The sequence below is a fragment of the Chelonia mydas genome, chromosome 4, assembly GCF_015237465.2.
Source record: "Chelonia mydas isolate rCheMyd1 chromosome 4, rCheMyd1.pri.v2, whole genome shotgun sequence".
Classification (NCBI taxonomy): domain Eukaryota; kingdom Metazoa; phylum Chordata; order Testudines; family Cheloniidae; genus Chelonia; species Chelonia mydas.
Window position 1 is genome coordinate 26,909,057 of NC_057852.1, and position 16,740 is coordinate 26,925,796.

Sequence of the window (16,740 nt, forward strand, 5' to 3'; positions counted from 1 at the left end):
GTCCATTGTATGAATCATTTGTCCCAGGGTTAGAGTCACTAAATTCAAGCATTAACTTGGTTTAGTTAAAATCAATGGCTTCTCTGTTGGCTGTACTGCCTGAGATTTCAGATTGTATGGTTTCCTTGGTATTCTGATTGTAATTTGGCTTGTCCTAGTAGTATTATTTTAATTTGGTTTACTTTGTTGAAATATCTCTTCTTTTGCATAATGTTGAGGAAGTCTTCATAATCTTGCATATTCACTGATACCCCTCTGTCTATTTGGCACTTAATTTCCTGTTTGTATGCGTGCTGCTAATTTGTGCGTCTGGTAGAGTTAGTCTGAGCTTTACAAACCATTCACTTTTGTTGTTGCACTGCATTAATGCCATGTACATGCAAAATCTCAATTTCTGAGTCATTGCTTGCATCCTTGAGATCTTTCTTTTTTCTTCTTGTATTCCAACTTCGGCACAATTTCTCTTGCTACAATTATTGCATATGACTCCACATGTAGGACATTTTCCTTTATCCTGTTTTCCCCCACAGTTTCCACAGGTGTTCATTTTCATTTTGTTGTCTCCTCTGCTTTGTATTTATGCATTTGTTTTTGCATTAATTTTGGTGCGTCTTTCCTTGTATTTTCATGCTTCCTCTCTTACTTGATGAATTATCTTTGTGCCATTCATACGCTGTATTTGGATGTGAGCCAGTCCACTATCTTTGCATGTGTCTGTAGCTCTTGATAGAGTGAATGTGGGCTCTCTGAACATTCTCATTCAAGCTCCTATATCTATCTTCTCTATTACAAAACTGCCATGAATTAGTCCATCTTTTAAGACCTGCTCAGCATACAAGTCAGCCGTTTTACATAGTTTGTCAATATAGTGATCCATTATTTTTTCCAGATTCTTGATTATACTTGTTGAAAAGATACTTGGAAATGCTTTTGGAAAGCTTCTGGAATTTGACATGGGTCTTTGAAGTCTTCTACTGACTTATTTGTACTGTGGTAGCCCTTAGGAGCCCTAGTTATAGACCCAGACTGCACTGTGCTAGGCGCCATATGAGCACACACCAGAAAGATGGTCCCTGCCCCAAGTGCTTACAATCTAAGTATATCCAGGTGCTGATGTTTTGGCAGCCTTTTCTCATTACCGCTAATATTGTAGCTGTTTTTCTTTTATATCCAGCCCCACTGCAATTATGTAGATTTCCTACTGTGATCTATAGAATGTCCAGATGCCATACATATCCCTCTTACATGTCCATCAACTCAGGAGCAGGAATTGGTATGTCACCATGATTGTTTACTCTTTCCTTTTCTTTTTTGGAATATTCTTCGAAGTGAGTTCACATCAAAAACTGCAACCATGTTCTGTGTGCAAGTCTTAAGAGAGAGCGCGCCTATACGGCATAACATTCAGGTTTTATTCCTTCATTCATATATTCTGTCCTGTCTCATCACGAACTCCCTAAAAGTAGAGTTTTCTAAGTTCCTGTACATAATCATACTACAGCATCCCTATTGGGAAGCTATTTATCATTACAAAATGCTGCAACTTGTAAAGCCAGCATTGGGGGTTATGTTGTAATCATGGTTGAGAAAAAAAATAACTGTTTTTGGGGTGTTTGTAAGTGTCGGGCAATATAACCCTTCCGTATAGCAGTGATATGCTCAACAGTGAGAAACAGCTCCATGCCCCAGATTCCTCTTCCTTGATGATTTACGGGTCTGTCCCTTGTCCAAGGTGGTTTTTCTGCAGGAACAGTTTCTCTGGCATGGCTATCTGGGGATAGCCTTTTGATTTGCTAGAAACAAGTAGTGGCAGCTCTAAAGTAGCCATTTTGCAACTGGCTGATGTTTGTTGCCTCTTCCAGCTGTTAAGTACCTGTTATGGTTCCCCTCAGATTTCCTTTTTTTTGTTGAGGAGAAGGCATATTGTCACAACTCCCAGGTTGAACATTCTCAAGCTTGCTCTCAGTCCAAATGCAAAATAGTCCCTGGAAGTCTGATGAAAGTACATGCCTCTCTTTTGGGAATAGTCAGCTGTGGGGAGAAGGGTGATTTTCATACTTTAAGACATTTTTGAAATCTTTTCTTTGCATATGGATAATGCAAAAGTATCTTATTTTTAAAACTTGTCATGGACTCGGTTTACACCGAGACAGAAGTGTTTTTACATTTGCTTTAGAAATAATGAAGTAATAAGTGTTTGAAAACTTGCATGCTGTGAATTCCCAGTTCGTGACTTTTCACTAAATCTGTAACAATATGCCAAAGCACGGTGCTCCTGATACATGCAAATATATGTGCACCTGTCTATGCAGTGCAGTTCTTCAGAGTGATATAAATGCTGCTTTTTATTTCAGTGATTGCATATTGAAATAATGATGACAATTTTACATTTAGGAAGCAGCTTCCATCTCAAAGGATCCTAAAAATTTACAAACTATGGCCCTGATTCTGCAATCAGATCCATGAAAGCGGAACCCCCCAGTGATTTCAGCAGAGCCTGATATTCATTCTGTACAGATCTGGTTGCAGGATCAGGGCCTTTCTTAGTGACCCTAGGAGTCACTTTGCAGGCTTTGGCCCAGTACACAGAAGAAACTTTACTAACTGCTGAAATGCATCCGCCTTTGAAGTAATATGTGGCAACTCTTGAACAACGCATACCAATGAGGCACAGGACTAGAATGGAAGAACACCTTCCGTTCATACCAAGCATGGAATATATTGATATCAGCATGTGAATCTATATACACATGTGAACATGCAACTAAATGGTTAAATAGATCCAAACGTACGATTTCCTTCAAAGTTGTTTTGCAGACATTTATTTAGCATTTAGAAACGGATCCTTCTGTATGTCAATCATTTAAATACTATTTTACAGAGATGAGTGTAAAGCGGAGTTATCCTGCTGAATTTCATTGAAATGGACGCTACAGAATTAGTGGTGCAAATGAGATCAGAGTTTGGTCCACAGTGTAAAATTTGTACATTTCGTGTCCACGTAGTGTGACATTAGCGGTGGGTTTTATACACAAAGCAGGATTAAATCTCTTTGATCTCAATCTGACAAACACCTACACAACTGCTTAATTTTAAGCATGTGAGTAGCAATGTCGAATGCTTAAAGTTAAGTCTGTGCGTAGGTGTTGGTAAAATCGCTGCTTTATGTGGGTGGCTGGGGTATTACTACTCATTCACTGGTCCTGTGCTCCTTTTTGGGTTCTATTGTTCTTGTAAAAAGAAAAGGAGTACTTGTGGCACCTTAGAGACTAACCAATTTATTTGAGCATAAGCTTTCGTGAGCTACAGCTCACTTCATCGGATGCATACTGTGGAGAGTGTAGAAGATCTTTTTATATACACACAAAGCATGAAAAAATACCTCCTCCCACCCCACTCTCCTGCTGGTAATAGCTTATCTAAAGTGATCACTCTCCTTACAATGTGTATGATAATCAAGTTGGGCCATTTCCAGCACAAATCGAAAACCTGGATTTGTGCTGGAAATGGCCCAACTTGATTATCATACACATTGTAAGGAGAGTGATTACTTTAGATAAGCTATTACCAGCAGGAGAGTGGGGTGGGAGGAGGTATTTTTTCATGCTTTGTGTGTATATAAAAAGATCTTCTACACTCTCCACAGTATGCATCCGATGAAGTGAGCTGTAGCTCACGAAAGCTCATGCTCAAATAAATTGGTTAGTCTCTAAGGTGCCACAAGTACTCCTTTTCTTTTTGCGAATACAGACTAACACGGCTGTTACTCTGAAACCTGTCATTGTTCTTGTACTTCACTTCAGGCTGGGTTTTCTAAAATATGTTCAGCTTCCTCACAGTGTTAAACAAGCCTCTCCAAGCCATATTTTTAGGCGTTAACAATGTGAAAATCAGATGCTTTTTTTCCTTAGGGAACCCAGCTCTGAGGTGCTTATAATGCTTTGTTCAGCAACAAAAATGAATATAAATAAGAAAATATAATATGTCTTTAAAATGAAAATTCAGAACTCCAAATTCCTTCAGCCTTATATGCCAAATTAAAACCACTGGTGTAAAAGTGTGCACAAGATTTTAAAAACAGCAAAGATAGAAGACAGACTACCCACCCACCCCAACAGATGGGGGAACTTGATGGGATCAACTGAGGGAGGACGACCCTAGCAGCAAGGTGGGGAGACATGTGGTGAGGGCCCTATGTAGCTCCTTCCCCATCTGGGAGACTGTGTCACACATTGGCCAGTCAGAGGGGAAAAGTACTGATTGGCCTGCATCCCCCAGCTCCAGGATTTAATCTGGAGCTTCTTTTGCCTCAATTCCAGCAGTAGTAGCAGTCAGGTAATGGAGGACAGGTAAGGATTCCAGGGCCCCTTTCCCCAGGGGTGGAGGTTCTGCCCCCATGGGGAGGGGGAGTGTTTCTGCCCTGCTGTGGGAGTTGTACCCCTGCACCCCAGCATTGGGGTTCTGACAGCTAATGGAGCAGGAGCCTGCTTAGGGAGGGATTCCAGGCTGGCTCCACCCCTGCTCTCCCTACTTGAGCAGGGGAGTCGGGGGAAGGATGGGGGCTACATGTGGAGGCTGATGGGGTCACCAGGTCTTGAGATGATGCAGCTCGGGTCAGGACTGCTGCTGCGCCTCTCCCCCTGCTCATGGTGACATTATATCAGCTGGAAAGGGCCCTGGGTACCCTGGAATCATAGAATCATAGAATATCAGGGTTGGAGGGGACCTCAGGACGTCATCTAGTCCAACCCCCTGCTCAAAGCAGGACCAATCCCCAACTAAATCATCCCAGCCAGGGCTTTGTCAAGTCTGACCTTAAAAACTTCTAAGGAAGGAGATTCCACCACCTCCCTAGGTAACGCATTCCAGTGTTTCACCACCCTCCTAGTGAAAAAGTTTTTCCTAATATCCAACCTAAACCTCCCCCACTGCAACTTGAGACCATTACTCCTTGTCCTGTCCTCTTCTACCACTGAGAATAGTCTAGATCCATCCTCTTTGGAACCCCCTTTCAGGTAGTTGAAAGCAGCTATCAAATCCCCCCTCATTCTTCTCTTCCGCAGACTAAACAATCCCAGTTCCCTCAGTCTCTCCTCATAAGTCACGTGTTCCAGTCCCCTAATCATTTTTGTTGCCCTCCGCTGGACGTTTTCCAATTTTTGAACATCCTTCTTGTAGTGTGGGGCCCAAAACTGGACACAGTACTCCAGATGAGGCCTCACCAATGTCGAATAGAGGGGAACGATCACGTCCCTTGATCTGCTGGCAATGCCCCTACTTATACAGCCCAAAATGCCATTGGCCTTCTTGGCAACAATGGCACACTGTTGACTCATATCCAGCTTCTCATCCTTGAGGACCTGCTCCATGATTTTTCCAGGGACTGAGGTGAGGCTGACTGGCCTGTAATTTCCAGGATCCTCCTCCTTCCCTTTTTTAAAGATGGGCACTACATTCGCCTTTTTCCAGTCGTCCGGGACCTCCCCCGATCGCCATGAGTTTCCAAAGATAATGGCCAATGGCTCTGCAGTCACATCCGCCAACTCCTTTAGCACTCTCGGATGCAGTGCATCCGGCCCCATGGACTTGTGCTCGTCCAGCTTTTCTAAATAGTCCCGAACCACTTCTTTCTTCACAGAGGGCTGGTCACCTCCTCCCCATGCTGCGCTGCCCAGTGCAGCGGTCTGGGAGCTGACCTTGTTCGTGAAGACAGAGGCAAAAAAAGCATTGAGTACATTAACTTTTTCCACATCCTCTGTCACTAGGTTGCCTCCCTCATTCAGTAAGGGGCCCACACTTTCCTTGACTTTCTTCTTGTTGCTAACATACCTGAAGAAACCCTTCCTGTTACTCTTAACATCTCTTGCTAGCTGCAACTCCAGGTGTGATTTTGCCTTCCTGATTTCACTCCTGCATGCCTGAGCAATATTTTTGTACTCTTCCCTGGTCATTTGTCCAATCTTCCACTTCTTGTAAGCTTCTTTCTTGTGTTTAAGATCAGCAAGGATTGCACTGTTAAGCCAAGCTGGTCACCTGCCATATTTACTATTCTTTCTACATATCGAGATGGTTTGTCCCTGTAACCTCAATAAGGATTCTTTAAAATACAGCCAGCTTTCCTGGACTCCTTTCCCCCTCATATTATTCTCCCAGGGGATCCTGCCCATCAGTTCCCTGAGGGAGTCAAAGTCTGCTTTTCTGAAGTCCAGGGTCCGTATTCTGCTGCTCTCCTTTCTTCCCTGTGTCAGGATCCTGAACTCAACCATCTCATGGTCACTGCCTCCCAGGTTCCCATCCACTTTAGCTTCCCCTACTAATTCTTCCCGGTTTGTGAGCAGCAGGTCAAGAAGAGCTCTGCCCCTAGTTGGTTCCTCCAGCACTTGCACCAAGAAATTGTCCCCTACCCTTTCCAAAAACTTCTTGGATTGTCTGTGCACCGCTGTATTGCTCTCCCAGCAGATATCAGGGTGATTGAAGTCTCCCATGAGAACCAGGGCCTGTGATCTAGTAACTTCCGTGAGTTGCCGAAAGAAAGCCTCGTCCACTTCATCCCCCTGGTCCGGTGGTCTACAGCAGACTCCCACCACGACATCACCCTTGTTGCTCTCGCTTCTAAACTTAATCCAGAGACACTCAGGTTTTTCTGCAGTTTCATACTTGAGCTCTGAGCAGTCATACTGCTCCCTTACATACAGTGCAACTCCCCCACCTTTTCTGCCCTGCCTGTCCTTCCTGAACAGTTTGTATCCATCCATGACAGTACTCCAGTCATGTGAGTTATCCCACCAAGTCTCTGTTGTTCCAATCACATCATAATTCCTTGACTGTGCCAGGACTTCCAGTTCTCCCTGCTTGTTTCCCAGGCTTCTTGCATTTATGTATAGGCACTTGAGATAACTCGCTGATCGTCCCTCTTTCTCAGTATGAGGCAGGAGACCTGCCCTCTCGCGCGCTCCTGCTTCCTCCCGGTATCCCACTTCCCCACTTACCTGAGGGCTTTGTTCTCCTTCCCCCGGTGAACCTAGTTTAAAGCCCTCCTCACTAGGTTAGCCAGCCTGCTTGCGAAGATGCTCTTCCCTCTCTTCGTTAGGTGGAGTCCGTCTCTGCCTAGAACTCCTTCTTCTTGGAACACCATCCCATGGTCAAAGAATCCAAAGCCTTCTCTTCGACACCACCTGCGTAGCCATTCGTTGACCTCCACGATTCGACGGTCTCTACCCAGGCCTTTTCCTTCCACGGGGAGGATGGATGAGAATACCACTTGCCCTTCAAACTTCTTTATCCTTCTTCCCAGAGCCACGTAGTCTGCAGTGATCCGCTCAAGGTCGTTCTTGGCAGTATCATTGGTGCTCACGTGGAGAAGCAGGAAGGGGCAGCGATCCGAGGGCTTGATGAGTCTCAGCAGTCTCTCCGTCACATTGTGAATCCTAGCTCCTGGCAAGCAGCAGACTTCTTGGTTTTCCCGGTTGGGGTGGCAAATAGATGACTCAGTCCCCCTGAGGAGAGAGTCCCCGACCACCACCACCCGCCACCCTGTGGGGAAGGATGTGCTCTGTCTTATACGGTAATAACCTTGTAGCCCCTGAACTGGAACCACTTAAATGCCTGATATGGGAGAGTATGGGTGATGGACGAATAGCATCCTTCCCCTTTGTTTAAATTTAATAAAAGTTGTGGCCTGCCATCTAAAATCCATCCATATATACGTCCTCATTTTGCCTCTGTGTCCGAATCAATGAGTCTAGCTGTTACAGCTGTTTCCTAGCTGTGGAAATCAATAAAGAACTCACTAGATTTTCAAAAAATGTGTTTACTTTTTAATGTTGAAAGAAGGCATCCTACAAGCTTAAAAATCTTTCTCTCTCTCTCTATATATGGACATGTGCTTTTTGAAAAGTTTCTGATACAACAGTTGCAATAGATATGTCTATGCCTGTACACTACCCTCAGCTGCATGGCACAAAGACAGCATGTGTAAGTCCCTGCCCACCAAAAATGACAAAACTTGTGAAATATTCTTCCTATTTTATAGGTAGGGAAACTGAGACACAGAGGTGAAGGGAGACATTTCCAAAAGACGCACTAATTTTTGGGTGACTCCCTTTTTGGATTTGGCACTTCAAACAAGGGTTCACTTATGAAAATGCAGCCATGAGTGAATCATTTGTAAATGGGTCCAGGGTTGCAGCAGAGGGGTGAGGGGTAGCTATGCAGTACTGTTCCCTGCTACCATGCAGCTGTCACAGGGTGACACTGGCCCTTTAAGAGGGAAGAGTCCAGTATATCTGCTCAGTTGACCCCCAGTTAGGCTTTAAAAAGGGCACCTGGGCCCTAAAGAGCAGACTGAAAGAGTCAGGGGGGATGGGTGGGAGCTGCCTAGGAACAAAGGAGAGACAGAAAGAGCAGCAGAGAGCCACCTGAAGGAAAGAGCTGCAGGAAAGCAGAAGGAAAGCAGTAACTGTGAGCTGCTGGTGATGAGTTCTAAGGAAACTGTTGAAGGATGGGTTAGAGCGGAGGAGCAGTGCCAAGTTGCAGGAAGGCTGATGCAGCGGCCTGGCCCCTAGGAACAAGGGGTAGAACCAGCATGGTCAGTGTAAGATGGGACCCGGAAGCAAAGGCTGGCTCTGGAGGGAGGTTCCCTGAAGCAGTGGTAATACTCACAGGTGAGGAGGTCTGCAGGGAGCGAAGCTTTGCTGGGAGCCCTCTTGCAGGAGAACTGACTGGGGAGCTGTGGGAGAGAAGTGGGTCTTGGAGCTCTCGGGTAGGAGGCCTGGAGAGTGGGGCCCTGGAGCATGGGCTAAAGAAACTGTGACCTTTGAGTGGGATTGAAGAGCTGCTGCATTATAACCTTGTTTTACTGGGAGTGATCTGTGGTCTGTGACCATTTATAATAGAAGGGTTTGAATTTGCTGCGAAGAGAGGCAGCATTCATTTACACAGGTGAATTCCAAGGGGAAACCGAGGCAGCCACACAAATTGTGTTGCAGCCTGCTGCTGGAGGGCGCTCCAGGTGAGGCTGCCCTATGAAAATAACAGTCAGCATTTCTACCCCATCTACTGTGAGCATTAGCAGATATGCATGGTGAAAGGGGCATGATGAAGCTGAGAGTAAGGGAGCAGCTGCCCTGCATGTCATGATCCCATAGACAACCCACCTAATTCACATGAAACATTGCCACATGTGATAATGTAGATGAGTTCAATACTTCACTATTCCCGCCCTACCCTCAAATTGCTTCTACAGGGCAGTGCAGAGAGAATTAATTTATAGGAAGCAAGAGGTTAGTCAGAGTCAACACAACTCAGAATACAGTATGGAGCTGAGGGACTAACCTGAGATCTGTGGGATTAGGGTGAGTTGTTCCTGACCCTGTCAATGCTCTTATCTAGCAACCGAATGTGGCCTAATATGGGGAGCAGGGTATGAGTGAGTAAGGGCCTGGTTCATCTTGTGTACCATAACTCCTCCCCTTTCATTCTTATTTACATGGGAAAGGAGCATATGGAGCTATAACAAGGTTACATTTCTTAAACTGGTATGGTTTTAGGCCTTGTCTACACACCGAGGTATTCCTGATTAACTCCTTGTGCAGAAGCTCCTATTCTGGAATAACAGTGTCTTATTCTGATGCAGTTTAATTCATTTTGGAAGTGGATTAAGATAATTTGGAATAAAACACTTTTATTCTGAAATACGAGCTTCCAAACATGGAGTTAGTCAGGAATAGCTAATTTGCTTTCAATTTACATCCTGCTTATCTCAGATTGACTGTTATGTATTGACAAGCCCTTAATTAATTAAATGCTGATGAGCGCTTACAATAAATTTCATAAAAGAAGATTACTAGGTAACTTCAGATTTTTTGTGCGCCAAGTACTCCAAAAACCAATCTGCTTCATGCCCTTTAACTCTTAATACTTCTCCTGCCCTGATGTAGACTTGCCATTTAAAAACTACCATGTTGCTGAGGAAACAATAAGTTATATAATCGCCTTTATTGCCATGGTGAATGCTGGACTTCATGGATAAAACCCATCTCTGCTCCTGTTATTTCAAAGTAATGATTTCTTCAAACATATTTTAGCAGCGCTGGGTGATAACTGCAGAAAACAAGTCAGCAAATATTTGCTCAAATTTAAAAACAAATTTGCTTTGGCTGTCCTCCAGCCCCTCTTGTGCTGGCTTTCTGTAAACAGATGATTCACTACTATTATTCGTATGTTATTTTTTGAGCGTCCAAAAATACACTGGGCACTCATGGGGATCAAATTTTACTTGCTCCCGTGCTTAGTGAAGGCACATTTTAAGCTCCTAGACTTGAGTATTTGCACCAGAAGTTGTGTATTCAACATGGGGTGGGACCCAGTTTGATGTACCAAGGGCAGGGTTCCCCAAACTTCTTGCCACAGCCCTGGAATAGAGACAATTAAATGAGCCAGGGCAAGGATCTAAGTGGCACCTTTACAGTTAGGACTGTGAATGCTCATGCAAATGGCTTTGAGAGAAAATTAAATTTAAGCCCTGAAACAAGTCTATGAATGAATATTATGGTAATCCAGGATTTTTTTTGTTTGTTTTTGAATGATGCCTCAGCCAAAGCATGTGTGGCCAATAGAAAAAAAATGGTCTAATATATCTAAGCATCCCTTATTCCGCTTATATCTCCTACCATTCCCTAAGAGATCCAAAGCCTTGCTGGATTCTTCAGGCCTTCTTCCTGATTGCACTCCTTGAGTCAAGGATCAGAAACTATATCATTTCACTCGAGTTGGTACTACAACTGGCCCTGTTCCTGTGATAGAATACCGGGGGATGCACTAAGCATGCTCTCAAGATGTTATGTGTAGCCATCTGCACTAAATCTTTCCTTGTGAAGCCAATTTCAAAGAGCAAGTATCCCCTCAGAATAAGTGCAGCCTCCTGGAGTGTGTAGCCCAGGGAGCCTGCATAGCTATCCAGCTCCTGAGCAGTTTTAAGCTGGGCAGAATTCACAATGCGTGTTTGAGAGTGTCCCTTTAACTTCCTGCATTTGAACTGTAAGGAGAAAACTTTAGTTGACTATCATGGAGCATATCCTCAGCTGGTACAAACTGTCACATCTCCATTGACTTCAATACACTTTCCACCCTGTCAGACTCGAGAAAATGAAATGAACCTGTAAGATCTCACAAGCTATGATGGTTTGGCCTATCCCAGTACTTAGATGGAAAACCTCCAAGGAACTTCTACATACCAAGGGAAGTGGTACTGTGAGTTAACATAAATGGCACTTTCCCTTCACAGTCAACACTGAATCTATGCCTCATATGGTATTGAGGAAGACTGTGATGCTTGAGGTATTGTTGGATTAGATGTAGAAGCAGAGCGATCGTTTACTCCCCCGCTCCTGGCACTTTTTTATGAGTAGAGATATTTAGATCTGGTATCTTGCTAAAATCTAACTCAGCTGTATGCAGTTAAATAGCTGCTGCCCTGCACCACAGAACTGGACGCACCGTTGCCCATGTATCACTTACCTTCCTTTACAGGTGGTGTTTTGAGGCCAGTTAATGTCTGCAATGTGCTTTAAGATCAGTAATATAAATGTGACAGATATGATCAATACTAACACATCAATTCAGGTAAGCATATGCTTAAGTCTCTGTAAAATCAATGATATTCAAGCATATGCTTTAAATGCTTCGCTAAATAGGGATGGATGTAAGTACAGGCTTAAAGTTAGGCACACGCTTAAGTGCTTTCCGGAACTGGGGCCTGAATCTTCACATTGCTGGCATGATATTGTCATGTCTCTGTCAAGAAAGTCTTCATAGTTTAAGTTACCAAATGTCTTTTCAAGTGTGTACAATATCAATGAACTCAGAGTTAACTTTGGAAAAACTAAGCTGAAAAGATATATCATATAAAACCCAGAACATCTACTGTGGAAAGCCACACTGCATTCAAAGGTTTGTGCACTGCTTTATAAAAGTACCTTATGCAGGCACCGTTCACTTTTCTTTAGGAAGCTTTCCCTTTGTAGAATCCCTCAACTTGTCAATAAAATTAGAGCGGATTTGTTGTTGTTGTTGTTGTTGTTGCAGTTTTTTGTGTGCCTGATGGAATACATTTGGTATGCAACTGCTAGGGTGCCTATTCATTAGCAGCGTCCTGCTGTTCAAATTTTATTAATGAAGCAGCCCTTCAGCCCCCTACCAGCAGACACTTAATTCCTTCCCAGAATCCATCTGTTTTTCATGGTCTTCAGAAATCAGCTTTTCTTAGGAAATCAGCTTTAACAAAGCCTTAGTTCCACGGGTCAATTAAATACCAAATATAGTTATTTCACAGTTACAGATCCTTTTAAAATGTCTCTTAGCCATGATTAATTCTAAGATGATTTCTTGGGAGGGGATTAGGAAATCTAGATCCTACTTTAAAACAAATTTATTCTTACAAAGACTCATGAGTACTGCATGCATATGGACCATACAACTGCTGCTGCTGCTTCCATCTATTGTGCTTTTACCTTCACGGTTTGTTTGGAGCTTGCTTTGCTTAAGAGTAGATGCAGTGTCTCTCATTAATAAATGTAACATCTGTATTAATAGCTGCCACTTTGTCAACTGTACTCAGTCAAAGGGGGCATCAGTGACTGATCACTCACAGAAGGCACATCAGCAGTATGCTTTACAGAAAGATAGCCAATAGCATTCATAAATACTCTCCCCCTTCCCCCCCCATAATAAAATGTTTTTCAGTATTAGTGTCTGGAAAATGTTCATGTTGTCCCACAAGATTTTCAAGTACATCATATCATATCAGTTTAGATTTTTCAGTGTAATTTGTCTCTCATCTCTTACACAAATAAAGCATGTATGTCTTTATTCTAGTTGTGAACACTGTCCGCTCCCAAATCAATTGAGCCTGCATATACTTACACTGACTTTCCTGCATCTTCATGCAGACCATATTAGCTCCAACCACAAACAAAACTATGGATAGCCAGCTCAGCAGCAACCCAGCCTGGATTCTACAGATCATTTTCCTTAAAGGTTTTCTGATTGACTCACCCTGACTTTAATTTATTTTAATCCAGGATCAAGTATCTGCCATGTCCCTCTATTCCTTATTTGTGTTGAGTAGAACCTTACTCTGCAAGTAGTTCCATTAAAATCAGTAAGAATAAGGTACTATTCAATGTGAGTAACTGTGGGAAGAATCTAGTTCAAGGGTCCGTCCTCGGGCCGGTTTTGTTCAATATCTTCATAAATGATCTGGAGGATGGTGTGGATTGCACCCTCAGCAAGTTTGCAGATGACACTAAACTGGGAGGAGAGGTAGATACGCTGGAGGGTAGGGATAGGATACAGAGGGCCCTAGACAAATGAGGTTCAACAAGGACAAGTGCAGACTCCTGCACTTAGGACGGAAGAATCCCACGCACCGCTACAGACTAAGGACCGAATGGCTTGGCAGCAGTTCTGCAGAAAAGAACTTTGGGGTTACAGCGGACGAGAAGCTGGATATGAGTCAACAGTGTGCCATTGTTGCCAAGAAGGCCAATGGCATTTTGGGCTGTATAAGTAGGGGCATTGCCAGCAGATCGAGGGACATGATCGTTCCCCTCTATTCGACATTGGTGAGGCCTCATCTGGAGTACTGTGTCCAGTTTTGGGCCCCACACTACAAGAAGGATGTGGAAAAATTGGAAAACATCCAGCAGAGGGCAACAAAAATGATTAGGTGACTGGAACACATGACTTATGGGGAGAGGCTGAGGGAACTGGGATTGTTTAGTCTGCGGAAGAGAAGAATGAGGGGGGATTTGATAGCTGCTTTCAACTACCTGAAAGGGGGTTCCAAAGAGGATGGATCTAGACTGTTCTCAGTGGTAGTAGATGACAGAACAAGGAGTAACAGTCTCAAGTTGCAGTGGGGGAAGTTTAGGTTGGATATTAGGAAAAACTTTTTCACTAGGAGAGTGGTGAAACACTGGAATGCGTTACCTAGGGAGGTGGTGGAATCTCCTTCCTTAGAAGTTTTTAAGGTCAGGCTTGACAAAGCCCTGGCTGGGGTGACTTAGTTGGGGATTGGTCCTGCTTTGAGCAGGGGGTTGGATAGATGACCTCCTGAGGTCCCTTCCAACCCTGATATTCTATGATTCTATGAATATGTATAAATAGTGACTTATGGCAAATGTTCTTAGGTGCGGGCAGCAGAAAGGCAGGACTCAAGTCCTGGTACCCATTACCTATTGACATCAGATTGAGCCCAAGCCTGAATTCATTTAGCTCCAAATGCAGGAACTGTTTGCATATGAAAGGAAAAACAACCAGTCTCAGGGGGAGAGAGAGAGAGAGAGAGAGAGAGAGATCACTGGAATGGGGAGGAAACAGAGATGAGACCCACTTGGTCCAGCTAAATCTTAGTCCGTCTTTTAAAGCCTGATCCTGCACCACCAAGTCAATGGGATCTTTTCCTCTGACTTTAACTGGTGCAGGATGAACCTCAGAGGCACTGCTGTGATAGTCACCTTACACATAGGCACAGTGGGACCTGCTCCTGAAGGCAAAATTGGGCCTTGGGGCCCCTTTCTCAAGTGGCAATTCCAATCAGTGGGATTACTTGTGAACATGTGAGTCCTGTTACTCCGCTGCCTGTACCCAATAATTTTATCCTTGGTCTGTCTGTCAAATTGCAGTTTTCCCATAATTGTCTTGGTGGGTCACAGGGCGGATAAAATGGCTTTATGCTTGAATCAACTGAATGTTAGTTGAATGTGGATGTTTACAATAAAGTTAATGAAGGTAATGTTTTAAAAACCTTCTATGTTTTCAGCAACAGTGTGTTCTGGATGCATGCACAGACCAGACTGATAAATGCATTTCTTATAAGTTCAAACTTACTGTTTTTTCCTCATCTTCTCAGGGTCCATGATGTCCATCCTTCCTTGGATTGCTGGCTCCAGCTCCTGTATAATGTCACAATATACACTGTGCAGTTGATATGCCTTCTGTCCTGTATAATGTCACAATATACACTGTGCAGTTGATATGCCACCTGTTCACGAGGTGAAATCCTGGGCCCACTGAAGTCAATGGCAGGATGACATCCAAGATGCATACTCATGTTCAGGTAAGTAAAACTTTACAAAAATGTTAATTATTGTTGACTCATAGTGAAAAGCTTATAAAAGATTCTTTTTGATATTATAATGTGTGAAAATATATATGTTTATTATATTCCTTTTTATATAACAAATTTATTCAAAATAAAATTGGGACTATATATCTTTACAATACTATTTTGCCTATATCAGAGAAGCACTCTTTAAAATAACTAAATAAATACTGCTTATTATATAATTTTTAATAAAAATTTAATAATGTATACAGTATTTCAGCTATAATAACAAAAAAAATCTATAACATTTTCCTGTATCCTGCCAATAGCAGGTAAAGATTTGCAAAGTTTTAATATCACTTTTTAATATCTTAAATGGTATTAATATCTTTTTTAAAAAAATTCCCAATGAAATATATATAGCTTACACTTACGTGACCTCCCCGTTTTAAATGTCTCCTCCATGCTCCAACATGGAGTCCTGGGAGATGAGACTGCCATTACAGCGCATGAGAGGGCCATCACTGAAGAATTATTGTCAGAGGGTGGATGTTGTAAGACCTGAAAAAAGAGTAAATTTTGTATTTAATATGTGCTGAATGTCCAGCCTTGCCTTCCAATTTGGGGGATTCAACATACACAGCTGGAGTTGAGGGAATTTTAAAAAAAGATGTTCAGGTCACCTTTATCTTTAATATGTATATTTTTAATTTGACCATTCCCATTCAATACACCTCTCTCTTGTCTATGAACTTTCTGGGATCTTGCTGGGTTGAGTAAAGTCAGCCAAACACAGGAAGTTGTGCATGTTGGAGAATAATGGACTCCTCCATGCTCTGTTTCTAATCCAGGACTAGCTGACCTGTAGTTAAAGGAAGAAAAATTGCTCTACTCTGTAACTATTCCATATAAGTGGCCAATATATTCCTGCAGACTGATTAGTTTTCTTATAAAGTACAAAAATCCCCGTACATTTGGGATCCTGGAACATTCATGCATCACACGGGTAACATGCCTGTATTTCTGAAAGGACTCAGTTAATTTCTCAGCCCATTTTTAAAACGACCTCTTTAATTAATTGTGAAGCATCAGGTGACAGCAAAATGGCCCTGTCTGTGAGTTGTGTGGATACTTTACTTAATTTGGGACAGCTATAGTAATAGCAATTTTCCTAATTGAGAATAAATGTGTGTAGCATGATTGTTTTCAGCAGAGATACAAAGCTAGATTCTCTGCTGACTTGCAAGCCCCTCAGATGCAATAATCTATATTTATCACTGGTGAAACTCCATGGACTTTAATGGAGTGATTTAACCTTAGTCCACAGTGTCCTAAATATGTTTCATGATATGACACCACCATATGTATATTTGACAAAATTTCATTCCTTCAATGAAAAAAATACATTAGTATTTTCAGTTGGGAACATTATATCACAGGTTCTACAGTTTTTTTTTCATGTTATATAAAGGAATAAGATCAAAACTATAGCTAGAGTCCATTGTGGACAAGAATTGTGTATATATATAAAATATGATAGTTATTGACTTGGAAACTAGATTGCTTAGGCCATGGTAATGGGATATGGAAACTTTCTACCTCTCAGCTAGGTCATTGATTCAAATCTAGACCAG